Source organism: Molossus molossus, unplaced genomic scaffold, assembly GCF_014108415.1.
Source record: "Molossus molossus isolate mMolMol1 unplaced genomic scaffold, mMolMol1.p scaffold_m16_p_9, whole genome shotgun sequence".
NCBI classification, from domain to species: domain Eukaryota; kingdom Metazoa; phylum Chordata; class Mammalia; order Chiroptera; family Molossidae; genus Molossus; species Molossus molossus.
The window spans coordinates 104174978-104202293 of NW_023425403.1; positions in this window are offsets into that span (position 1 = coordinate 104174978).

Below are 27316 nucleotides of genomic sequence, written 5' to 3' on the forward strand. Positions count from 1 at the left end.
TGAAAGATGTACTTTAAGAAACAAAACCTAGAATAAAATAATAAAACATGAAGTAATGGTGAGCAAAGAAACTGGTAAACATGTAGGTAAATTTAAACAAGTAATAACAGTGGCAAATACAGGTGAATTAAAAAAACAGTAATATTTGCATGGAAGAGGAGAACAGAATAATTGGAGTTAGTGTGTTTTAAGATTTTCATATTTGTGGGTGGGGAGAAAGAGATGATTATCTGGAATGTTGTGAGGTCAAGTATGGGGATTAAAAATTTGAGTTATTATTGAAAGAGTAAAAATTCAATGTTTAAGTTCAAACCAGTAGAGAGAGAAAAAAATAAAAAATATATATACAATTAGTAAATAAAAGAAAAAATAAGCCATGATAGAGCAGGATATGTAGAAAATCTAAAATAAGTGGTAGAAATAATTAAAATAGATAAGTTATCTGAACTATTGTACATGAATTAAAAAGCACAGATCGTTAGATGAGGAGTGGGTAGAGTGGAGTTATAGCTTATTTAACTCATCTGAAACATAATTAAACAGAGAAATAAAAAATAAAGAGATGGAGCCCTGGCCAGTTTGGCTCAGTGGTAGAGTGTCGGCCTGCGGTCCAGAGAGACCCGGTTTCAGTTTTCACTAAGGGCACATACCTCGGTTGCAGTTTGTCCCCGGCCCTAATGTGTCCCTTTCACATCGATGTTTCTCTCTCTCTCTCCCTCCCAGTCTATCTGAACAAAAAAATGGGAAAAAATGTCCTTGGGTGAGGATAAAAAAATAAATAAAGAGATGGAACTTTATGAAAAGCAAACACAAACTACTAAAAGAAAACAATATGTAGCCTATTAACATCAGATAAAACAAAGTTAAAGGCAAACACTCATAGTTAAGAATAAATATGTCATACTATGATGTAAAGAAACCAATCAGTAGGAAGACATAAAAATTATGAATTTGGTATAAAAAATAGTATAAAAGACACCATTTATGCCAGCATTTACTAATATGGTCTCAAAATGTAGAAAGCAAAAATTGACAGAATCATAAGGAGGAATCCACAGTTGTGGTGAAATATTACAATAAACTTCTCTCAGAAACTGATCAAGCAGACATCAAATTAAAAAGTAATGCATTATTTTAACAATATGATTAGCAGGATGAATATAATATACATGCACAGAACTCTGCACCCAGTATTAAGAAGCCGTGGCAGCTCAGCTTCCATTATTGGGAAGAGAATGACGCCCGAGCAGATGGCCGTGTACCCTGGAGTGCACGTGAGCCCCGAGTGCGCGTTGGAGGAGGGCTGTTGTGCGTCTGGCTCGCTAGTCAGAATCCCAGCTCGCATTGCGTGGTCTTCTCCTCCCACTGACCAGTCCTCAGCTTTCCTTTGTCTTTCATGGCCTTGACACTCTTGAAGAGTACAGGTCAATTATTTTGAAGAATTCCCTGCAGTTGGGGTTTTCTCCAGCTTTTCTCATGATTAGATTAAGGTTAAGGCTTTTGACCAGAGTGCTATAGAAATTAGATTGTGTCCATCGTATCAGGAGGTCATGTTGTTGACATCTTTTTACTGGTGATGCTAAGTTAGGACATCTTTGTAAGATGGTGGCTGACACGTTTCTCTACTATCGGGTTACTATTTGTCTCATAATTAATAAATGGCTTATGGGGAGAGAAATTTAGACTATGTAAATACCTCCTTTCTCTATATACTTTTGTTTACAGATTTTAGCATCTATAGGTAATGTTTTTTTAGAGGAGGGGTCTTGCTCTGGGCCCGTGTCTTACCCAGGGCTCACCCACTCTCCCGGCAGGGCTGAGGGACCTGGCCTCCCTCGGGGAGCTGGCTGGGTAGCCAGTGCAGACGTGTAGGCTTTAAACCAGCGGGATGAGGGAGCAAGGGGCCAGCTGGCCCGTGGCAGGGTAGCCGAACCTGAGCGGGCGAGGGGGCCAATGAGGATTTGTAATACGCTTGAGGACAAGGACCATGCTTGACTCCATCATGGTTGTGACCCAAGGCTTAACAGAGTACCTGGACATGGTGACGCTTGTGTCCTTTTCCGCAAATCATATATTGAAGCCTGAACCCCAGGACCTCAGAATGCGAGTGTATTTGGAGACAGGGCCTTTAAAGAGGTGAGTGATTAAACGAGGCTGTTCGAGTGCACCATAATTCCATTTCACTGGGGTCCTTATGAGAAGAGGGAATCAGGACACACAGAGAGACACCTGGGGCACACACAGAGGCGAGACCACGTGAGCACACAGCAAGAAGAGGGTCAGTCGGCTGTGAGCCCAGGACAAAGCAAGCCTGCTGATGGCTCCCTCCTGGACTTCTAGCAACTCGGCCTGTGGGAGACACATTTCCGTTGGCGAAGCTGTCTGTGCAGCCCTAGCAGACTGGTATCGTGCTGCAGAGGCAGGTAGCTTTTGAGTACTTCAAGGAATGCAAAGGCTATTTACCTGCGACTCAGAGGTCAAGGGTAAGCTTCTTCAAGTGGGGCGCCTCCCACTTTGGGCACATGCAGACCACTGGGGCTTCTGGTCAGAATGCAGGTTCTGCGCCGGGGCTTGAAATTGCTCATGTCTACAAGATACCAAGGGAGCAGCAGGTCCAAGGACCGCAAGGCGTTGGACCGCCTTGTAATCCTGGAGTCCTGAGACTGGGCTTTAAACCAGACAATCTTTGGTGATTTTAGAGGAAGATGGGGGAACTTATCTGAGTTAAATTCCACAACTACTTTGAGCCCTTGCCAGATGCACGACCTGTGTTAGTCTGTGGAGGAACCCCGGGAGGAGCAGCCACAGCGCCTGAGGAGGAGGAGGCGGCAACAGAGACAGGACCCTGTCCCCTGTCATTCGTGTGGACGGAGCCAATGCTACTCCGTCCCAGACACAGGATGAAGCTTGCCCATCAGTCATTCAGGGCTGCTGGGAAGACAACTCTTTTGCCAAAGTGTAAGAGAAACTAAATTAGTTTTTGAAAAGAGTGGGAGGCAGCGGAGAGTTATGTGTTGATGTCAGTGACCTTGGAAATTCGAAATGAGATTCTCGTTGCTTTCCTGCCCTTGGGTGGGCTCCTTCCGAGGAGGCATCGTTCTCCCGCCGTGCCTGCCCGCATCTCGGCATCCGAGGTCAAAGCCCAGTGTGGCTCCTTGTCCCTCCCCTTGTCTTTCTAACAACTTTTGTCTCACTGAAGGAATCAAGACTCCTCCAGGAGCAACAGCGAGGAAAAGTGGGCCCATAAATAAATGACCTGTTCTTCAAGTGGCTTTTTTCCCAAAGCTCCAGAAAAACAATTTGTGATGGGAATTAAGTATGAGCCACTGCCAAAAATTACAAAATGGTGGGCTTTTATGATTATTGATCAACCTATAATTAGCCCCCCTGCAAAAAGAAGGGGGGTCCCTTTGATCTCTTCAGCAAGACCCGCTGCAGAGCAGGGCGCGGGGCGCAGGCAGGGCTGGGAGGGGCTGTGTGACCCTGTGGCCCCAGGGCTCCATGGACGCCGGCTCGGGCGAAAACTACGATTTCTGTACGAAATTATTTATAGAGGGCATTGGGTCATGGAGCTTTTGTTTCCTTATTCATATTGAAAGAACCAATCCCACGACTTCTGTCGTTCTCCCGTTCCTCCCGATGCTGGGGTGCCCTTTTCTCAGGCGCTGTGCTAGTGGGGGGCTGGTTTCCCGGCCCACTCATGCCAGCAGCCACGCTCGTGGGGGGAGGGGTGGCTGTCCTCCTCCACCCAACTCGCCTGCTCTCCCTGGAGCCTGAAGGGCCCTGGGGGCACCTCTGGCATCACGGGGTGCCTTTGTTGCTTATGCTTTAGTTTATTTTCCAGCTTTACTGAGATTTGATTGACATATAATATTGTGTAAGTTTAAGGTGTTCAACATATTGATTTGATACACATCACAAGCTGATTCCACCAGTGTTAGCTGGCACCTCCTCCCACCACGTCGTTCGTGGAGGACATTTAAGATTGACTCAGAGTGGAGATCCATGGGCAGAATGGGCGGAGCCCGCGACTGGGCGGCTTGCCCCCAGCGTGGACGGGTGGAGGGTGAAACACCAGTCGAGGGGAAGCCGATGTGCAGCCGTGTGAGCGGGGAACACGGGGAAAGGCCAGGGGCACGGGGGCGGGAGCCAGCGCCCACAGGCGCAGCGGGGAAGCCGGGAGACATTGCGGGGTGGGGCCCGCTCCCCTGGGGGCACGGCTCTCAGCTCCACACAGGGATCCCCAGTTCAGAGAAGGAAGGCAGGGAGCCCTGCAGCACCGGCAGTGGGAAGCAGAGGAAATGCGGTCCACGCCGGAAGCTCAAACCGAACTTCCCAGGCACAGAGCCACCTCTTCGTTGCAGCCCCAGGGGCGACCAGGCTCATCGGGGCCTGGGGGGGACTTGGCAAAGCTCCACACCGCAGAGCTTGGCCATGGGGGTTGTGGGAACACCCAGCGAGATTCCGAGGGAGCTCCGGCCCCTGGCAGCACTGGGCAGACAGCCGGATGAGAGCTGGTGTGTGCGAGGGGGTGGGGGGCAGAGGTCAGACTCCCTACTCCACCTCCACCTCAAGGGCACTGAAGGCAGCCTGCGACCCTGCCGGTCTGCCCCATTCCGCTGTGACCCCAGCCAAGGACAAAGAGGGTGGGGCTGGAAATCTAACCCCCTGCGGCTTAGTCAGACGGGGTGGGGGGACATGAACACTTGGCAAGTTGGAGAATGGACAAAACCCTGCCTAAGGGCTGCTTTTTGTATTTTTTTATAAAAATGTTTTTGCTTTTGTGTTTTTGATCCCCGTATTCTGAGAAGCCGCAGGGGGTGTCAGGGAGCCAGGCAAGGCTGAGGTGTTGCAGGAGTGTGGGGTTCAGTCTGAATGCGTTTCTGTCCCAGAGACAGAGGGTGGGTGCTGGGACCTTCGGCAGCATTAAAAGGAAGCAGATCTGAGCTTCCAGCCAGCTCAGCTCTGGGAAAAAGAGAAAGTGCCCGCTCCCACTCCCACAGATTGCAAGCATTACCCCCAACACAAGCCTGCTTAAAGCGCCCAGCCAGGTCCCAGATAATCCTGCAGAGAGAAGATCCGTGGGAGAAAGGAAAGCATTTCAGAGCAGGGTTATTCAAGGGGCGAGTCCCAGGCAGACTCAGTCTCTGGCCTTCGAGGGACCCACCCACTGCTGGCGACTCTGCACTGCAAGGGTCAGACTGGTGGGGAAAGCCAGGCAGGGACAGTGACTGACATCGGTTGCACCAGGGAACCTACCAGGAGGCGTGTGATCAGCACACCAAGGGGCCAGTCTTGGACAACACCTGAGCAAAATCCAGCGAGTGCCAGGACAGCAGATCCAAAGGCTGCGTGTAGTAGGCACGGAACCTGTGGAGCCAAACTCCACTTGTTTTGCTTCCTTTTTTTTCTTTTCATTTCTTGAATATTACTTTGTATATAATCTTTTTATTTATTTATTTTTAGATTTCACTTAGTTTCTGCTTCTCTCTCTCTTTTTTTGCTCATATCCTTTACTTAGTCTCTTCTTTCCATTAATTTTTTCTTTCTCTTTATTTTTTAAACTTGTTATTTTCTCTTTCTATTCCATGTTATTTTATTCAGTATGATCACATTTTAACTATTATCATTATTATTTTACATACATATATATACACACATTTTTTCTTCTTCTCTTTTTTTCTTTTTTCCACCTTTTCTTTCACATTCCCCTCATTCATTTTCTCCTTTCTGTTCTAATTCTATAATTAGAAAGTAATCCTAAGAGGGAAGTTGATAGCAATATAGGCCTACCTCAAGAGGCAAGAAAAATTTCTAATAAACTATCTAACCCTACAACTTAAATAATTAGAAAGAGAACAAGAAAAGTCTAGAGTAAGTGGAAGGAAGGAAATAATAAAGATCAGAGCAGAAATAAATGATATAGAAACTTAAAAAAAAATGCTACAAAAGATTAATGAAACCAAGAGCTGGTCTTTGAAAAGATAAACAAAATAGATCAAACTTTAGTCTCATCAAGAAACAAAGAAAGAGGACCCAAATTAATGAAATCAGAAATGAAAGAAGTGAAGTAACAACTGACACCACAAAAATACATAGGATTGTAGGAAAATACTATGAACAACTATATGCCAATAAATCGGACAATTTAAGAGAAATAGACAAATTCCTAGAAACATACAATCTTCCAAAACTCAACTAGGAGGATTCAGAAAACCTGAACAGACCAATAACAACTAATAAAATTGAAGCAGTAATCAACAACTCCAAGCAAACAAAAGCCCAGGTCCAGACGATTTCACAGGGGAGTATTACCAAACATTCAAAGAAGAAGTAACACCAATCTTTCTCAAATAATTCCAAGAATTTCAAAAGGAAGGAAGACTTCTAAGCTCTTCTTATGAGGCCGGCATTATTTTAATTCCAAAACCAGATAAACACATTTAAAAGAAAGAGAATTACCAGCCAATATCCCTGATGAACATAGATGCTAAAATCCTCAACAAAATATTGGCAAATCAGATCCAACAATATATTAAAAAAATTATTCACCATGACCAAGTGAGATTTATTCCAGGAATACAAAGCTGGTATAATATTTGCAAATCAATAAATGTGATATGCCACAGAAACAATTGAAAAATAAAAATCATGTGACCATATCAATAGATGCAGAAAAAGCATTCAACAAAATCCAGCACCTATTTTTATTAAAACTCTCAGCAAAGTGGGACTAGAGGGATCATACCTCAACATCTTAATGGCCATATATGACAAACCTACAGCCAACCTCATACTCAAGGGACAGAACTAAAAACATTTCCCTTAAGAACAGGAACAAGACAGGGATGTCCACTTTCACCACTCTTATTCAACATAGTACTGCAAGTCTTAGTCACAGTGATCAGACAAGAAGAAACAATAAAAGACATCTAAATTGGAAAGGAGGAACTAAAACTGTCATTATTCACAGATGACATGATATTGTACATAAAAAACCCTAACCAGTCCACCAAAAAACTACTAGATTTAATAAGTGATTCAGCAGTGTAGCAGGATATGAATAAACATCTAGATCAATGGCTTTTTTATACACCAATAATGATCTCTCTGAAAGAAAAACTAAAAAAAAAAAAAAAAAAAAATCCCATTTACCATTGCAACAACAACAAAAAGATATTTAGGTATACACTTAATGAAGGGGGTAATAGACCTATGCTCGGAAAACTACAAGAGATTGAAAAAGAGTTAGAGGAAGATATAAACAAGTGGAAGAATATACCGTGTTCATGGATTAGAATAATCAACATCATTAAAATGTCCATACTACCCCAAACAACTATAGATTCAATGCAATCCCTATTAAAATGCCAGTGGCATATTTCACAGACCTAGAACAAATAATCCAAATGTTTATATGGAACTAAAAAAGACCTCGAATAGCTGTAGCAATCTTGAAAAAGAACAAAGTTGGAGGGATCACAATACTGGATATCAGGTTATATTACAAAGCCATTGTAATCAAAACAGCCTGGTACTGGCACAAGAACAGACATATAGACCAGTGGAACAGAATAAAGAACCAAGAAATTGACCCAAGGCAATATGCTCAATTAATATTTGTCAAGGGAGGCAAGATGTACAATGAAGTAACAACAATCTCTTCAATAAATGGTACTGGGAAAAGTGGACAGATAAATGCAAAAAAATGAAACTAGACAACTAACTTAAACCATGTACAAAAAGAGACTCAAAATGGATAAAAGTCTTAAATGTAAGTCACGGAACCATAAAAATCCTAGAAGAAAATGTAGGCAGCAAAATCTCAGACATCACACATAGCAGAATTTTCACTGATACATTGCCTAGGACAAGAGAAGAAAAGAAAAAAACATATGGAACTACATCAAACTAAAAAGTTTATGCACAGAGAAACAAATGAAAAATTAATAAATGGGACTACATCAAACTAAAAAGCTTCTGCATAGCAAAAGAAACCAATATCAAAATGAAAAGGGAACCCACTGTATGGAAGAACATATTTGACAATGATACATCAGATAAGGGGTTAATTTACAAAATATATGAAGTACTCATAGGACTCAACAAAAGGAAACCAAACAATCCAACTTAAAAAATGGTAGAGGACCTTAATAGACACTTCTCCAAAGAGGACATACCAATGGCCACGAGGCATATGAAAAATGCTCATCATCACTAATCATCAGAGAGGTGCAATTTAAACGACTATGAGGTATCACCTCACACCTGTCAGAATAACTCATCAACAAATCCTCAAACAACAAGTGCTGGCGAGGGTGTGGAGTATAGGGGACTCTAGTACACTGCTGGTGGGAATGCAGACTGGTGCAGCCACTATGGAAAACAATATGGTGTTTCTTCAGAAAATTAAAAGTGGAACTGCCATTTGACCCAGTGATCCCACTTCTAGGAATATACCCTAAGAAGCCTGAAACACCAATCAGAAAGAACATATGCACCCCCATGTTCATAGCAGCACTATTTACAGTCACTAAGATCTGGAAACAGCCCACGTGTCCATCTGTGGAGGAGTGGCTAAAAAAGCAGTGGTACATTTACACAATGGAATATTATGCAGCTATAGAAAAAGAAAGACCTCGACAACCACATCAAAATGTGGAAGATACATCTGAAATTCACTGAGGTGTTTCTTGGTGTTTCCATTACCAGAAATAAGTATAAATGGGTAAATAAAGCAGCTATAGCCTGACAAAGTCATGATGACCAGGGACTGAGAGGTTACGTTATTAGGTAAGCGACCTAACTAGGCAAGCCGGGCTAGCAATCTAGACCAGGGATTTGTCTGACAGTGAGGAGAGTCTAGAATGGATTCTAGACTTGGAGGTGATAAGTGTTACTTACATGTTTTGGTCTTTGGAACCAACAGTGTCAGTAGGGGTGATAGCTTCCCATCGTAAGCCTTTTCTTTGAGAAGTTGTGACCGGTCGCCGCCTTGAAGAAGCATCGACCAGACAGAGTGAACTTCAAAAGTAGTACAAGTGGATCCGAGTGGCACAGGGGCAGGTGGCACAACACTGTCAGTGCTCTGCTCACGTACCTGACCCCCAACCTTACCGTTTGTTCAGGTGACTTGCGACTCCCAGCCTCTGCTCAGCACTGGAGAACATGTTGGTGCAGGCACAGAAGCTGCCCCCTGGCTAGCACGCCGGGAGCACTGGACAACTACCAGCCCCTGGAGCCGCCCTCCGCTAACGGCGACAGCATTTGCTGTGTGGACACCAGAGCGTGCTCATCTGTTGGGTGGGATCGCTTTGATGCAGGCATTTTGCAGTTTCTTAGTTTTCCTGTGGGATTAAGCTCTAGCTACCCACTGTTTCAGGTGGTTTAACATTCATACTTTATTAGCTGCCTTCCTTTCTCTATATTATTTTCCTATTTCTCTGCAATTGCGACGTGTGACTTCCAAATACTTATACACATATCCTCATGTTGGTGTCTGTCTCTGGGAGCACCCAAGCTAAGACACTTTCCTTTAGTGCTTCTACCTTTCTTTTCCTTTCGCATGGGTATCTTATTCTTCCCAGCTGGGCTCATATGTCGCAGCTGGACTATGTTTCTAGGGGCGACACTCCTGCAGATACTTCTCCTTCATCAAAGGCGATCCAGCCCACGCGACTTCAGGTCCAGGGCAGTGCACAGCGTCCTCTGGGGGTAACTGAAAAAGCAAACCTCAAGTAACGAAGGCAGCTTAACACAGGCCGTCCGGCGTCAGTGGCAGAACTGGAAACAGCGCTTTTCTCTGTAGACTGTCCTGTGCAAAGACGGCAGGGTCGCTGTCACTCTCACCGCCCGGAAGTACCAGTGCTCACCTGTCCTTCGTTCTGCCAGCAGGGTTCGCCGTCCCTCGTAGAGGGTGCCACTTACTACTGAGTGGCTCCAAGTTGGCATTCCGGAATGTGCTCAGAAAACCTCTCAGCCTCTTCTCTCTGTCTGGTTTCGGGTCCGTGGCCCAGCCCTGGTGGCCTAGGTGGCCCGATGAGAAGGCCACCGTCTTTGCCAAGGGCTTGCCTCGCGCGGCCCTCAGCGCCCTGGTCAAGTGTACAGCCCAGGAATCTCCCGCAACTCTCAGCCGCCACAGCGATGCACCTGTGAGGACGGCCGTGTCCTCCCCCGGGGCTGTCTCGCTGCTCCCAGAACTGCCACCCCAGGGCCGCCGGGACAGTCCCAACACAAATGCAGGTGCGGTTCTTCTGCGGATCTGGGAGGCTGCATTGCTGGTGCTGTTTGCATTGCATTCCTCCTGAGAGCATCCTCAGCTTTGCCCCTCGTTCCTAATTCCTACAGACCGAGGAGACACGGACATGGGCATCCTCCCAAGAACAGCTGAGTTCCTGCACAGAGTGACTCTACCACTTACTTTTTATCCTCACCCGAGGATATTTTTGCATCTTTCTTCAGTTAGAGTGGGAGAGAGAGGGAGGAAGAGAGAGAGAGAAACATCGATGTGAGAGGGACACATCGAGTGGTCACCACCCTCACGACCCCAACCGAGGCTGGGGACGAAATGAAACCGAGGTACGTGCCCTTAGCAGGAACCGATCCCAGGACTCTGGTCCGTGGGCCGACGCTCTAACCGCTGAGCCAAACCGGCCAGGGCTCAACCACTTTTAAAATATAAAATGAAAGCAAACCTGTCTAGAGGCAAGCACACGTATAGACTAGAAAGTGTACTTGACCTGCGGAAAATATTTTTCATGGTCACACAGAGCATTTCAGTCCCGAGAACCACAGCAGGGTTTCAGACGCCTCTTTCTCCAGTTATGCTCTGAGCTTCACATTTACCCGCCCAAATGGCCCAGTTAGGTGGTTTTCCTGGACAAGGGTCGTCTGGAGTTACAGCCAAGTCTCCACTCTCTGCTGCCTAAGTGACCTCGAAACGGCGGGGTGCTCCCCGCCCCCTGGGCTGCTTCCCCTCCTGTGCCGTGTCCGGAGACGCAGGACCAGATCGTAGGAGCAGGGGCACCCGCAAGAGCGTGCTTCTTAGGTGAGGGGCCCGGGTCGGGTTCCCTGTAGTGACAGCAGTGGCGGCCGTGAGGGTGGAGTGTCCTGCAGCGCCCCGAACACACGGGCTGCCCGCCCCATGGCCACAGGGCACAAGGCCTCTTCATCACATACGTGCCAACTTGTAGTCAGCTGTTAAGCTCAGCTTTGTGTGAGCCTCCGGGCCCAGGCTTTCTGGGTACAAGTGCCAGGCTGATCCCTGATGCCGCTGGAAGGGGGTTGGGATTCTGAGAATCCGGGGCCACCTCCAGAGGGGCCTCAGGCAGCCAGTTCTGGGCAGCACTGCCCACTGCCCAGCGGGGAAGTGATCGCCACAACCTCTTTTAAAAATCCTCACCCGAGGATATTACCCTATTTATTTTCAGATGAAGTGGGGAGCAGGGAGGGAGAGAGGGAGGGAGAGAAAGGGGGAGAGAGAAGAGAAACATCAACGTAAGAGGGACACATCAAATGGTTGCCTCCTGCAGGACCCTGACTAGGCCGGGACCGAACCGCAACCGAGGTACATGCCCCTGACTAGAATCGAACCCGTGACTCTTTGGTCGGTGGGCTGATGCTCTAACCACTGAGAAAACCAGCCAGGGCTCCACAACCTCTTTTTGACAGACCTGCTGATCACTAGGACATGGCCAGATCATATGAGAATAAGTAGGTAAATCCTCATTTTCATTTTTTAAAAAATATGTTTTTATTGATTTCAGAGAAAAGAAGGGAGAAAGAGAGAGAGAGATGGACTATCAGTGAGAGAGAAACATCAGTCCGCTGCCTTCTGTATATTCCCCACTGGGGATCAAGGCCGAAACCCGGGCATGTGCTATGATCGGAATCGAACCAGTAACCTCCTGTGCACAGGACGATGCCTGACCAACTGAGCCACACCGGCAAGCAATCCTCACGTTCAAGGTGAGTTTTGAAGCCTCTCCGAGTCCTCTCCCCGTCCCCGTCCCGCTGAGGGGGCACCTGGGGACGACCGAGTCCTCCCGCGGGTCCTCTCCCCGTCCCCGTCCCGCTGAGGGGGACCCGGGGAGGCCGAGTGCTCCCGCGGGTCCTCTCCCCGTCCCCGTCCCGCTGAGGGGGGTCCTGGGAACAGCTGAGTCCTCCCGCGGGTCCTCTCCCCGTCCCCGTCCCGCTGAGGGGGGTCCTGGGAACAGCTGAGTCCTCCCGCGGGTCCTCTCCCCGTCCCCGTCCCGCTGAGGGGGGTCCTGGGGACAGCCGAGTCCTCCCGCGGGTCCTCTCCCCGTCCCCGTCCCGCTGAGGGGGGTCCTGGGAACAGCCGAGTCCTCCCGCGGGTCCTCTCCCCGTCCCCGTCCCGCTGAGGGGGGACCTGGGGAGGCCGAGTCCTCCCGCGGGTCCTCTCCCCGTCCCCGTCCCGCTGAGGGGGACCCGGGGAGGCCGAGTGCTCCCGCGGAGCGCAGCGTAGCTCTGCCTCCTGCCGAGCCAAGCCCCGTGCGCAGCCAGGACGTTGGGCCTGGAGGGAGCGCCCGCAGTTCCCAGGCGGGGCGCAGGCAGCGTCAGCAGCCCCGCGGGAGAGCTGGCCCGGCTGCAGGGACGGGGGGGTGGGTGGGGGGTGGGGGGGGGTGGGGGGGGGTCCCCGGAGGGGGGGGGGTGGGGGGGGTCCCCGGAGGGGGGCGGGGGGTCCCCGGCCCGGGCCACAGCGCCCTGGAAGCGGAAAGCAGGCCCAGGGCTGAGGGAGGCGGCGTCCCCTCGAAGACACAGCCACAGAGGAGCCCAGGGAGCCTGGGCTGTGACCTCAGGTTTTAGGATCTGGGCATCTATGTACTTGTGTGGGTTTTACACAGAGATTTGTGTATTTCCGTGCTGCTTTAGAAGCCATTGTTTTTATGGTTGGCAGCCTGCTGGCAGTTCCCGCCTGTGTGAGTGGGCAGCTCTGGCTCCTGTTTGCTGACTCCAGAACCCCCACCCAGGAGGGGTACTTGCTCTGGTGCCTGCTTAAAGCGGATCACACTCAGCCTGGTGCTTCTCTTGCTTTAGTCTTTAACTCTTGTCTTGCCACTGAAGTGTGCGTGTCTGGCTGTGTTCTTCCACCGACGTGGCCTTCTGGTGTGGGTGGGTAAGAGCTGGCCTCCGCCTGTGCTGGGGCACCGTGGGCGCTCCTAACACCCTGCATGCTGCCTCGGGAGCTGCTTCGGGGCCAGCATCTGGACGGAGGCATTAACCGTGGCTTGACACTTGCTGCGCAGGGGAGGAGATAGCTTGTTAGAATTTAGTGTAAAATCAACTTAGACGTGTCTGTGCCAACGGGGCTGGGCTGCAGCACCCAGGTTTTGTAGAAGGTGTGCTTGGGCATTTTCCCAGAGAACTGTGCTAGCCACGTGGTGGAACCAAGTTCTCTCATCAGGCCTGTTCTACAGAGGAGGAAACTGAGGCACATAATAGACATTAAATACCTTGCCTAGGATCCCACGATGTGCAACTTACGGAGCTGGGATTTAAATTCAGACATTCTTGCTCCAGAGACTGTGCTCAGGAGCAGGACATCACAGTGCCTCTCAGAACATTTTAAACACTGACATACCCGCCCCCCTGTCCACTCAACCATCCTTCAAAAATGTGAGTGCCTTTGGAAAGAAATAGCTTGTATGCGATGACTATGCCTTTAAGAACTCTGTTAAATCTATCCCACCCTCTTCCCAGCCCCTTCTTGGCTATCAGACTTGGCCATAGAGAGCGTCTATAGTGAATCAAGCCTCTGTCTAGGGTTTTGAAAGCAATAACAAACACTGGAAATGGTGACAGTAATTTGGAGTCCACTGAGTTTTTCCTGGAGAAATCAAGATAGAAACTGGCTGGAAATTGTATGATTTGTGATATGTATGAAAAATTCTAGGAACTATTTTGTTTGTAGCGTTCACATTGAGTAGTGTTCAAGGTGAGCCTTCACATGTTTTCTTCATTATGTGCTGATGTTGACTCATACTTTTATATTCTGCTCCCCCCGGGCTCGGAAGGATTTCTTTGTTTCAGTCCATCAAGGTTTAATAAGCCATCTGCCTCTCCTGTGGAGCCTGGTGATTTTACTGTGTACCTTTGGTCTAACTACCATTGAAGAGATGACCTGGGTCTACAGCCGGTCACACTCACAGCCACTCACCTCTCGGACTCAGCTTCACCTTCTGTAAGTGAGCGGAAGGAGCAGAGGGCCTCCGAGGTCTGCATGGTTCCGAGTACTTCCAGCCCCACCTGGTCGGTGCGCCTTTCTGCACGTCTTCCCTACATGTGCACCAAAGCTCCTCATCCTCAGCTCTTGGTTTTTGGCATAAAATCATCTTCAGACAAGACTTCCTATCTTAGAAAATAACATTCACAAAAAATGATGATTTAATTTTTCACATGAGACAAGTTAAAACATGCTTTCTTTCAGTCTTACAAGTCATTTTCTTTTTACTCCTTTTCTTAGCTGTTGAGTGGGCAAGACGTCGGTTCTCAAGCACCCTCCAAATGCAGAGCACCAGCCGCCGAGGCTGCAGGCAGGGGTCACTTCATGGGGTGCGATGCTGGTGCTGCCAGCTGCCCTGTGGGCATGACCTGGGATTCGCTGGCAGTGCATTCATGCTCTGGATTTGAGTCTTCTGTCTCTCATTATCTCAACACCTCTTTGCTATTAAAAAAAATCAATGTCCCTCTGGCCGGTGTGGCTCAGTTGGTTGGACATCATCCTGTGTACCAAAAGCTGGCCAGTTCAGTTCCCGTTCAGGGCACATGCCCAGGTTGTGGGCTTGATCCCTGGTAGGAGGTGTGGAGGAGGCAGCTGATCCATGTTTCTCTCACATCGATGTTTCTCTCTCTCCCTCTTCCTACCTCTCTCTCTAAAAATCAATAAAAATATACATATTTTAAAACATCAATGTCAGTGAGAGACAAAAACAACCAGATGTCACAAACAGCAACAACTTAATGATTTGAACAGCAATACTATGTGCTGATGTCTATTGAAGACCTAGTGTTTGTCAGGCACTGTTTCAGATGCTTTACAGTGTCTTTTGAAGTGGAGATTGCTATTTCACAGTTCCCCACGAAGTACAGAGGAATTCAGCAACGTGACCAAAACTGCACAGCGAGTAGCAGCTCTCTGAACTTTGGCTTCTAGTGCCGGGTGGGCGTGGGCAGGACCCGCCGAAGCCCAGCACCTCCCAGTGGGCTGGGAGGGCCGCCCTCGGAGGGAGGCCTGCCAACTGGATTCGGCCGGCTCTAAACTAATGTATGGAAAATATTTGTGGAGAGAAATGTACGGAAAATATTTCTAATCCTGGATGCTTCCAAATGGAAGAGGTATATAATACTCTCATTCATTCATCTGTTCTAAAAATATCCACTCACTCATGCGATGGGCTAGAAGCTCCGGGGGACAGAGCGTGAAGTCGGAGGCGACGCCTGTGCCCCAGTTACGGCGAACAAGACCCAGAGGGCTAGGAAAAGACATTTTTGGCCTCAGATGATTTTATACAAATGTACAGAGTGTGAAAAATATTAAAGCCTTGCAGATCTGGGAACAACGAGACAAATATTATTTTATCAGTATGACCAAGAAGGGGCAGGCTGGGACGACCAGGAGAGTGGTGGATTCCAAAGAAACATCCGGTGGAAAGTACAAGACGTTCATCAGAATCTCAAGAGAAGTGATCATGTTTGTGGACAAAGAAAACTGGTTGTGATGTTGACAGCAGTCAACTGTTAGGAAACCATCTTTCATACACACAAGAAAGAGTCAGAGAGTACATAATGAGATCCCAGGGCCAGAGGATCACAGGGAAGAGCAGATGACGGGGACCCTCGGACACACCTGGCCAACCAGACTGCACTAATTCGAGGAGAAGGATTTGGTAGCAGGGAAAACTGTGGGGCAGCACAGGGAGCTGAGTTTCTTTCCAAAGCTCTTGGCTGGGTTTGTAAAGGGCCAGGTGGGCGATACACGCTAATCTGAATATCCAAAAGCTAAAGCCTAGAATAGCTGAGTGAAAATAGATAGCAATGTGTATATTTAACTAGAACTGTAGTAAGAAGAATGGACATGTGGCCGCCGCAGCTTTAGTCGATGGTAAAATAGGAACATTGCAATCAGTTAGGGGCAGTCCTAGCTCTGATTAGTCCTACTCAGGCAGTATTGATGAACAGACTGAAAAATAAAGGGAGGACTTAGACCACATCCCTCATGGCTCTATTCTGGGTGTTGCCTTATTCAACATTTTAAGTTTAAATACAAAATGTAAAATACACATAAAAGAGAAAAGAACAGCATAATAAACCTCCGTATCCGAACACCCAGATTCTAGGCTTACTCTGAAGGTGCCACAATGGCTTTCCTCACTGTCATGTTTTTTCTGCTGAGGTATTTTATAGCAAATCTCAGAAAGCATGTTGCATCACCACTATGTAATTCAGTGGGAATTTAAAAAAACAGAACCTTTTCTTTCATAACATAGTAACATGGTCACACGAAAGATATGACAATTTCTTGGTACATTTTAACACTTTGATTGTCTCAAAAATTTTTTTGTGTATCTTTGGTTACCTCCAAACCAGGATCAAGCAAAGTGCTGATATTATATTTGCTAGTATGTCTCCTAAGTCTCTGACTCAACAGCAGCTCCCTTGCCCCACCCCCCCTTTTTTAGGCCAGTTACTTTTTGAGGAAACCAGGTTACTTGGCCTATAGAATACCCACTTTCTAGATTTGTCTGTCTGCTTTCTTGTGCTGTCAGTTAACTTGTTCATCAGATTTCCTGGGACTGCTGGTTAGTTTCATTGGGTTCAGGTTAAGATTTTATTTTTAACGACAGTATTTTGTGGGTGGCACCGCATCCCTCCCTGGGCACCCAGTGTTTGCTAGACCCGCTTCGGTGTTCCTGGTGTCGGCAGGAGGGTTGGCATGGCGACAGCCACTCTAAAGTTTCTTCGGTCAGTTCCAGTTTGTGACTGTTCTGCTACAATCATTTGTTCTTGATTTTTCATTTCAAACGACCTATCGTTGTCAGTCACCCCATGAAAGCAGAGAAAGGCACAGGGAGGGCCCACTTCCAGCTGCGCCTTGGTCTCGCTGGGTTTGTGATGCGGGCACGTCGCGAACAGACGCCTCGCGACAGGGGGCTGGTGGGAGAGGCGACTGGCGGTGAACCATGTCCTCGCAGTCCAACCAGCGGTTCTCTTTCCGGGACACGGTGGAAGGTGCTTGTTGATAGCAGTTTCTCAGGGACAGCGGGCCGGGGACAGCTCACTCAGTCCAGCTCACTAACTCAGTCCAGATCACTAACTCAGTCCAGCTCACTAACTCAGTCCAGCTAACTCAGTCTAGCTAGCTAACTCAGTCCAGCTCACTAACTCAGTCCAGCTAACTCAGTCCAGCTCACTAACTCAGTCCAGCTAACTCAGTCTAGCTAGCTCAGTCCAGCTCACTAACTCAGTCCAGCTAACTCAGTCCAGCTCACTAACTCAGTCCAGCTAACTCAGTCTAGCTAGCTCAGTCCAGCTCACTAACTCAGTCCAGCTAACTCAGTCCAGCTCACTAACTCAGTCCAGCTAACTCAGTCTAGCTAGCTCAGTCCAGCTCACTAACTCAGTCCAGCTCACCAGTCCAGCTCACTAACTCAGTCCAGCTAACTCAGTCCAGCTCACTAACTCAGTCCAGCTAACTCAGTCTAGCTAGCTAACTCAGTCCAGCTCACTAACTCAGTCCAGCTAACTCAGCCCAGCTCACTAACTCAGTCCAGCTAACTCAGTCTAGCTAACTAACTCAGCCCAGCTCACTCAGTCCAGCTCACTAACTCAGTCCAGCTAACTCAGTCTAGCTAGCTAACTCAGTCCAGCTCACTAACTCAGTCCAGCTAACTCAGTCCAGCTCACTAACTCAGTCCAGCTAACTCAGTCTAGCTAGCTAACTCAGTCCAGCTCACTAACTCAGTCCAGCTAACTCAGCCCAGCTCACTAACTCAGTCCAGCTAACTCAGTCTAGCTAACTAACTCAGCCCAGCTCACTCAGTCCAGCTCACTAACTCAGTCCAGCTAACTCAGTCTAGCTAGCTAACTCAGTCCAGCTCACTAACTCAGTCCAGCTAACTCAGTCCAGCTCACTAACTCAGTCCAGCTAACTCAGTCTAGCTAGCTAACTCAGTCCAGCTCACTAACTCAGTCCAGCTAACTCAGTCCAGCTAACTCAGCCCAGCTCACTAACTCAGCCCAGCTCACTCAGTCCAGCTCACTAACTCAGCCCAGCTCACTAACTCAGCCCAGCTCATTCAGTCCAGCTCACTAACTCAGTCCAGCTCACTAACTCAGTCCAGCTAACTCAGTCCAGCTAACTAACTCAGTCTAGCTCACTAACTCAGTCCAGCTAACTCAGTCCAGCTCACTCAGTCCAGCTAACTAACTCAGTCCAGCTAACTCAGTCCAGCTCACTCAGTCCAGCTCACTCAGTCCAGCTCACTCAGTCCAGCTCACTAACTCAGTCCAGCTCACTAACTCAGCCCAGCTCACTACCTCAGTCCAGCTCACTAACTCAGTCCAGCTCACTAACTCAGTCCAGCTCACTCAGCCCAGCTCACTCAGCCCAGCTCACTCAGCCCAGCCTCAGATGGCAGAGGGACGTTGGCCCAGCGCGGCTGCCCTCATCAGCCCTTGGGGTACTGACATGTTGTACAGGGGCCTGTGCCACCACCACAAGACGTATGATGACACCAGGCTGCCAGTCACTGTGGGTACTGGGAAATGGAGGAAATTATGGGATAGGTGTACATACATATGAGTGGGAAGAAGGGGCTGAGCTGTCTGGCCATGGGAACATAGGAATTAGTCTGATACTCTGGCATGATCATTCAGTGTATGGTTAAATGGCTACAGCTGTTAATTTGTCTTTGATAAACCCTCTTGCTAGCAAAAATCTGCAAATGGCAGTCTATATATAATGGAAAATTAAGTAATACAATTCTATTTCTTAAGAAAGTTGATGACGAATGTATAACTGGCCCCAAAATGTTTGTCAACATTTATCACCTACTATGGGTCTGCTATGGCACCCACAGTAACATTACTGACTACAAGAAAACCAGGACATACAGATCTCACGAAGAGGCAACAGCATCTGCCTCAAAAAGGAGTACAAATTAGAAGAACACCATACCTGAAAATGATGATTCTGGAGTGGAGAATCAGGACTTTTTGTTTAGATCAAACAACTGTTATTCTAAGTTAATTCTGCTCTTTTCAGTCCCACATTTATTTCTGAAAGTGCATGATGGCTGTTAATATCCTCACGCCATTTTCAGAAGAACCTTGTGAACAGGCGAATGATGATAGAGTCATATCAGAGCCATCAGAGCCTTCAAGTCGAAGTGCATTAGTCCCAGTAGCGTGTGTCTCATCATCTGCTTCATGGAATCACGACGCAGCTTTCAGAAGTTCATTTTGTTGAGGAAACATTGTTATAAATGCTCATAAATTCAGATGTCATTTAACATTAGAGATAAAATTATTTACTTTTATGGTGATAGTGACAAGTCCTAATTTTGGTGAGGCCAAGTATTGTAAAAACAATGTTTTTACTAAATTAGGAGACGTATGAAGCATAAACAGACTTGTGATTAATTGAGGTGCTCACAGAACTTATACATTTATCCAAAGAAGCTGCAATATTTTATTAATCAAAACAGATTTTGTTTTTAAAGTTAGAAATATTTATACATCATTAGAGTTGTTGCCATTGAGCGACAACATTTTTGTGTTGAAGTATTTTTGTATTTATTAAAAATTCATAATTATAAACAATATTTCAGGTGGTAGAACATGCTTTCTGTCATTGCTGCCAGTAGCGAGCCCCAGTTTCCACGGGCTTGAGCCCCTGCAGAATGATGGCCAATCAGCCGAGGTGTTTTACAATGGCATTGAACTTCTGTGAACGGTTCTGATAGATTTCCGTTGTATTTTGTTCAAAATCATTTGGAAGTTTTCAATTGGCATTTTCAAAAACTCCAAACACAAAAAACTCCAACTTTTGAAGCTTTTGTGAATAGGGAGACATTCACCGTTATCTTTATAGAAAGTGAGGGAGAGCTGGCCGGTTTCCTCAGTGGTTAGAGCACCGGCCTTCACACCAAAGAGTTGCTGGTTTGATTCCAGTCAAGGGCATGAACCTCAGCTGCAGTTTGGTCCCTGGCCCTGGTGGGGGTCCTGTGGGAGGCAACCGATCGATGTCTCTCTCCCTCTTCCACTCTATCTGAAGATAAATGGAAAAAATATCTTTGGGTGAGGATTTCAAATAAATAAATAAATAAGAAAGTGAGGGAAAAAACAGAACAACTTAAGCAATGAGAACTCAAAAGCTATTTAAAATTTAATTTTGAATAATTGAACCTTCCAATTTATAATGGAATGCTGCTATGCATGTCAATTTGATGAATTAATTGATGATGGCTAGTTAAGGCCTGGCGGATGTTGTGCAGTCACTTTGGTGGCGCTTGGTAAGGTGTGAAGCCTCTCCCGGGCCAGCAGCCAGCCGAGCAGGGACAGTGGCCCGAGAGGAGGACACGGGGCTTGTCGCGGGCGAACGTAGCCGGGCTCAGCGGTCCGAGGTGACCAGGGGTAAGCAGCAGCACAGCCTGAACTCGCTGCAGATCGCTTCGTGGATTCTGCCCACTCAAAACTAGCAGCCCACGGGGTCCTCGGTAAATAAACTACAGCAGCACATACCTATATGTGACACCTACTCCTTCCGAAAACAAAGATGACCACCAACGTCGCGTTTCTTTCTTTGGGGTAGGTGGCACAGAGTGCAGTGGCCTGGCTCTTACTTTCCTTTATTTATTTATTTTATTAATTTATTTTTGTTATAAATGTTTCTCCTTTTACCCCCATTGACCCCCTCCTCCTGATCCCGCCCCTGCACCCCTTAGTTCTTTAGAGAAAAATCCCCACACACTCAACTCCACTGAACCCCTGGAAACTCAACATTGCAGGTCCACGTGAACCTTCACGAGATCATCACCCGACCTCTGCATGCAGATGTCCTGCTTGGGCATCGAGGATGCTTGGTACCACCTGCTCCGAAGACAAATTTGCATAAATTAGCATATTGCAGTCAGTATAATGGACCAACATAATGTTCTGTGAGATATCAAAATGGTATCACTTTTTCTAATATATTTTGGATTCTTTTTGATATATATGTGTATGAGTTGATATAGTCCTGGGGGTAAGGGTTGCTGTAAATCTAAGTATTGACCCTGCCAACAAAGATACTACAAGTGGAACTACAGCTGTGGTGGTTGTCATCATCCATTATCATGATCTGACTATGTGTGCAACAATCTGTTGTCACTCTTCATGACCCATCTGACCTTTACTCTAGCGAAAGTGTGAGCAGTTAGGGATGTGACAGGAATCACCGACCCTTGTCTCCAGCCTTGGGCGGTGGCACTGGTCTCGGCACTCCCTGCAGAGACGTAGTTTGCTCTCGCTGCACTCTTGACTGAGAGTGAGTTTTGGGGATGGGATTGATTCCTGGGGTCTCCACTTGGCTGTCCTGTCCACACAGCCTTCACTCCACAGCTGAGGACACTGGCGGGGAACGTGTGCTAGTTACTCTGTATACCTGTTCCCACGGCACACTCCGCCTGGATCTAGGAGAGTGCAACCGGTGAGCCCATGGTCCCACCGACCCTACTGCTAGGTGGACTCAGGCTACAGCTCCTCGGACCCTGATGAGGCCGCACTCTAACTGGAGGCCCCCCGTGGAATTCTGGATTTCTGTGTGGTCAGTGCACGTACAACTGGTGAAATCTGCATGAGGTCTATGGGTTGTACCAAGACCAAGGTCCTGACTATGACATTGTGCTAAGTTGTATAGGATGTTGACATTAGGTGGTGTTGAGGGAGAGTGTCTGGAACCTTCCTGTACATTTCTCTATAACCTACCATGAATCTATAATTATTATTTCAAAATTAAATTTTGTATGAAAATTCTTGCTTTGTGGGCTGTTGAAAGGGTCAGAGAAAGTGGCATCTAGGACAATGTTAATCTCTCACAGATACAGACATGTATTTACAATATTCTTAGTGTCTTACTCAGTGAGACAGGTTTTGAGTCGCTTGTCTATCAGATACAATGTTTGCCTCACTCTCTATTTTTATTTCCCAGGGAACAGCTGAGACAGTTGTTGGAGGTGAAAGTCCAACCTTGGCCCCAAACCAAAGAAGCTACCTGGTCCCCTTTTCAGTGTGAAGGTGGCCAGAGGCCCACTCCACGGCCCTGGGGCACGACTTCCAGCCAGGAAGCCGCGGCGGTGGCAGAGGGTGGTGCTGGTGGTGGGAGAGGAGAGAGGAAGACAAATGGAGGAGCCCGAGGTGAGGGTGCCGGGAGGGAGGCCGAGGGAGTGATGGAGGACTTCACCGGGGTCGCATGTCTGGGAGCCAAGGCCCTGGCCCCCACTGCAGGCAGGTCTGCCCGGAAAGGCCAGGTTGACGCTCGGTCCCTGCCGCTGTGCTGGGCGTGACGTCTGCACACACACAGTTAACCTTGCTGCCATCTCCGCCTTTATCAGAGTGATTTTCTGGTTGCTGTCATGGATTATTATTAAAGACTAGTTTTGAATAAAATATGTATTCTCACTCTTGCATCTTAATTTTTAAGAGTCCTGTATTTTTCAGTTGCTAGTAACATGCGTATAGTGTGTTAGCACCTGGTTCCGTCTGAACATCGAGGAACATGCGCAGAGCACAGGTCCGGGCCTTGCTCAGCTGGACTCTCCATCACCACCTGCCGCTGCGGACACTCCCCAGGAGCTCTCTGAGGTTTCAGAGCTGGAGCATCCAGAGGGGAGGTTTTTTTAAGGAGGAAAATTTTTCTCAAGTGACTTGAGCATTGCATTTATTATGATAACAAAGAAAGCAGGATAGGGAAATGAGGCAGTCCTGTCCGGGCAGAGACACGAGCAGACTGAAATACGGAAGCAGCACCGTAACTGTCTCACCGGAGCGGGGCACCTGGTGGAGGTCGGTCCGCATGGCCCCTGCGGCCCTCTCTGCTGTCGTCTTCCACACGACAGTCCTGGCAGAGATGCCCAGCAGCTCGGAAACATGCTCACCTGTGAATCTGAGCCCCAAATCGACCCAGGTCGGGGCACTTCCCGTGGGCAGCCCCAAGCCCAGCCCCGACCCGGTCACACAGGCCGCAGCCGGGCTGGCGTGTAGAAGCAGCACAAGGCACACTCGGGTCTCTCCCATAAGGAAGACAGTCCCCTTAACCTTTCCTGCCTTTCTCCTGACCGCCCAGTTCCCGTCCTTATCACCAGACGTCTAGAGGGCACACCCTGCTCTCGGTCCGCACCGCCTCACCCTCCTTCTCTTCACCCCAGTCTGGACCTTCAGCCTCCTCCCCAGTTAATCACCGAACCTCTCTTCCCCAGGTAAATCCCGGCGTCCTAACCCACCTCCCCTGTCCTATTCTCAGCCCCCAGGCATACCTGCTGGCTGTGCTCGACAGGGGACACTGTGTCCTTCTCGAAGGCTGTTTCACCGGAGGGCTTGGCCCTTGTTCCGGTCTCCTGGTCTGTCAGCCCCGTCTCCTAATTCTTCTCTTTCTCTCCTGTTGCTTCTTAGTCCCCTCTGCTGGCCCCTCCTCTGCCTCCCACACTGTAACTGCTGGTGTCCCGCAGTATTTATTTCTCAGCCCTTCCTTCTTTTACCTCTTCCCTGGCCATCCCCCTCCATCCCCCCAGTCCAGAGCCACCTTATCCATTGTGCTTTGTCGGTCACTGAGCTGGTGCTGGAAACACAGAGATGAACAGGACCCCGTCTGCGACTGCGCTGTACACACTGGCGTCCAGAGGGGCAACAGAGGGCTTCACGCCAGTGCATCATGGTGCAAGTCTGGACAGGGTGCGAGGGCAAAATCAATCTACATGATGGGGAGGGACGGGCAGGACAAGCCTCAGGGAGCACTCGCCATGTTGCACAACCATTAGAAATGAAGGCTTGTCTGGCCCAAGTCATGGCTTTCTAGAAGAAAGTGTGAGTGTGAGTGTGAGTGTGTGTGTGTGTGTGTGTGTGTCCTGAGGGAGGCTTGTGGCAGCTGAGGCAGAAGGGAAGTAGTTGGGGTTTGGGGCAGTGCAATTTCTCAACTACACACAAATATTTCAGTACTTACTTTACTATCCTGTGTGGCACTCAGAGGCATTGCTGCCTTCTTCCCGGGACTGCAGGTTCTCTGAGGGCAGACACCTCCCCCATGTCTGTGACCCTAGCACCTAAGTGTAGGCCTCTGCTTATAGTGATTGACTGATCAAGCTTTTTTTTTCCTCACTCAAGGACATTTTTTCATTTTTTGTTCAGATAGAGTAGGAGGGAGAAAGAGGAAAAGAGAGAGAGAAAGAAACATCAATGTGAAAGGGACACATTGAGTGGCCTCCACCCACACGACCCAACCAGGGCCGGGGACAAACTGCGACCGAGATACGCGCCCTTAGCGGGAACCGAACCCGGGTCTCTCTGGACCAGGCTGACGCTCTAAGGGCTGAGCCACACCCGCCAGGGCTCATTGATAAATCTTGATGAGTGCAGTGAAATGAACGGTTTAGTAAAACCCTTTACTCAGAAAAACGAAAGGATATATTGGTGAATTAGTGCTGTAGATTGGGTTTTGCTGTGATAACAAACTCCAAATCTCTGGCTTACTACACAAAGGTTAATTTCTAACGTATAGGACGTGTGTATTGCAGGTCACTGTTCTGTGGCTGTTCCTTCCGGGACCAAGGCTCGGGAGGGGTCCCAGGCACACAGAGGACCTGGTTCCCTTCGGTGGCTGTGAACATGAGGTTATGGCGAGAAAACCTGAACACAGCGAGGAAGGAAGGAGTCATGATCGGAGCCAGGGCCCGGCCCCCCTGCTCAGGGACCGGCGGGCGGCCAGGCGCTCAGGGACCGGCGGGCGCCCGGCGCTCAGGGGTCCACTGTGCTGCCCGGGGAAGCGCAGGCCCCGCCCGAGCTCTGCCTCCATCAGTCCTCGCATTTCTGTTCGAAACGGACGCGCAACCGTGTTCCTTAGACAGCAAGCTTTCAAAAATCTGCTAGGGAGGAAAAGGCGAGCAGGTTGCACTCGCATCGACCTGTCTATCAGGGAGTCCCCCACGAGGGACCGCTCGCTCTGGCTGGACGGCCGGAGGCGAAGCCCGGTCCACCGAAGCCTGGGCCCGCCGCAGCCCAGGCGCCCGACGGCGACCCGGCGGGGTTTGGAAAGGCCCCGAGGCACCGGCAGGCGCAGCGTTCGGAAGTCCCGAGGCCTCTGGCAGGTTCTACTGCGCAAGCGCCAGAAACATCGGCGCGGTTCTGAGGCTGGAAGGAGCTGGGCTTGGAGATCACCCTTCTCCCCGCTCTCCCCTGGCCGGCGGGGAGGCAGAGCCCCCGCTGGGCAGAGCGGTGCCCCTGCTGCTTGGGCTCCCGTGTGACTTCTGAACCCCCCACGGATCGCACCCGCCGTCTGCTTCCCACCGAGGGTTTCCATGGTCACCCCACTGGGAGCACAGTTATGAGAAAAGCCGGCAGAAGAGGTGGGGAGCTGCCCAGCGGGTGCCGTGGACCGGGTGGTGGACAAGCCACAGACCTTCCTTCCTCACAGTTCGGGAGCCGGGAGCCCCCGTCACTGGCGGCAGGTCCCGTGCGGGATGAGGCCCGCTCCCGGTGCACTGACGCCTGCTCGCTGCACCCCACACGGAGGAAGGGTGAGAGCTTTCCTAGGGTCTGCTTTACAAGGCATGAGCCCCGATCATGCAGGCTCCACTGTCATGACCCAATCCGTCCCCGAGTCCCCATCTCCCAACCCCATCACTTGGGGGTCGTCTTCCACGTCTGCATTTGGCGGGGACACACATTCAGACCAGAGGGGGAGAGGGGGAGAGGAGCTCAGTGAGTGGGCGTGGGGGAGAGGGGCTCGGAGTGAACGGAAAGGGGGTGAATGGAAAGTGAATTCGCGGAGGTTGCTTATGAAGCGGGGGTGCGTTCCTGAGCTCAGCCGCTGCGGCGAGGAGCACTGCTCAGCGGCCTGGGTCCTGCCCAGGAGGAGAGACGGGGAACGGAACCCCAGTCCGTGCAGACATCCCGCCGGCTAGGTGCTTGAGCGAGTTGTGATGAGACCACCAGGACCCCGCGCCTGAGCCCAGCCGGATCAGCCGACCTCCAGCTCCGGGAGGAAGCACAGGCTGCTGCTGTAGCATCCCAGTCCTGAGGGGGTGTCCCAGTTAGTGGTGAACTGACACACTCACCGACAGCCACCCCCTTTCTTCCTTTTTCTAGGACCCTGACTTCGTTCATAGTGACAGTGTGCCATCACTGGTTTAAGCCAGTCTTGTCATTCTGTTAGATATTCCCTTTCCCAGACTTCTTAGCACCTGGTGGTGGCCATGTGGCCTAGTTCTGGCCAGGGAGACGCTGTTTCTGAGAAAGGCGTTCTTCCATAACGAAAACAAAGCCCTTTTCCGTCCACCCCTCCTTCACTGCTTGGGCACTGTTCTGACTGAGGGGGCCTGGAGCTATGGAAGCCATCTGGTCACCAGGGGGTCACAGGTTCAAGGATAAGAGGTGCCCTGATATGGATGCTCACACAGAAGGACGAGGAAAGCCTGCATTTTTTATTGCCTTGAACTTCAGAACAAACTCTGGGACCACCTACCTCCAGCCCTCACCCAAGCAAACAGGGATTGTCTTCCTGTCTGTCAGTCGATCTGTGTGGCAGCCGCCGCATTCTCGAGCTGTGTGGGATGCCGTGGAGGGGAGGAGAGGGCAGCGCATGGTGAATGGGGAGGGTGACTGTCGTAGTGCTGTGAGAAACACACCCAAAACATTGTAGCGAGAACTGAAGACCTTCCCTAACTAGCTATGCAAACCCCAGTAATTCACTCACCTCTCCAGGCCCAGTTTCTCTCCTGAGAGGAAGGCATTTAACTAGATGATCTCTAGGATTTTTTTATTTTTTTTCCTCACCCGAGGACATTTTTTCATTTTTTGTTCAGATGGAGCGGGAGGGAGAGAGAGGAAGAGAGAGAGAGAGAAACATCGATGTGAAGGGACACATCGAGTGGCTGCCACCCGCACGACCAACCAGGGCCGGGGACAAACTGCAACCGAGGTACGTGCCCTTAGCGGGAACCGAACCCGGGTCTCTCGGGACCGCAGGCCGATGCTCTAACCACTGAGCCAAACAGGCCAGGGCGCTTTCTAGGATTTTTATGGATTGAACATTGACTCTGAACTTGCA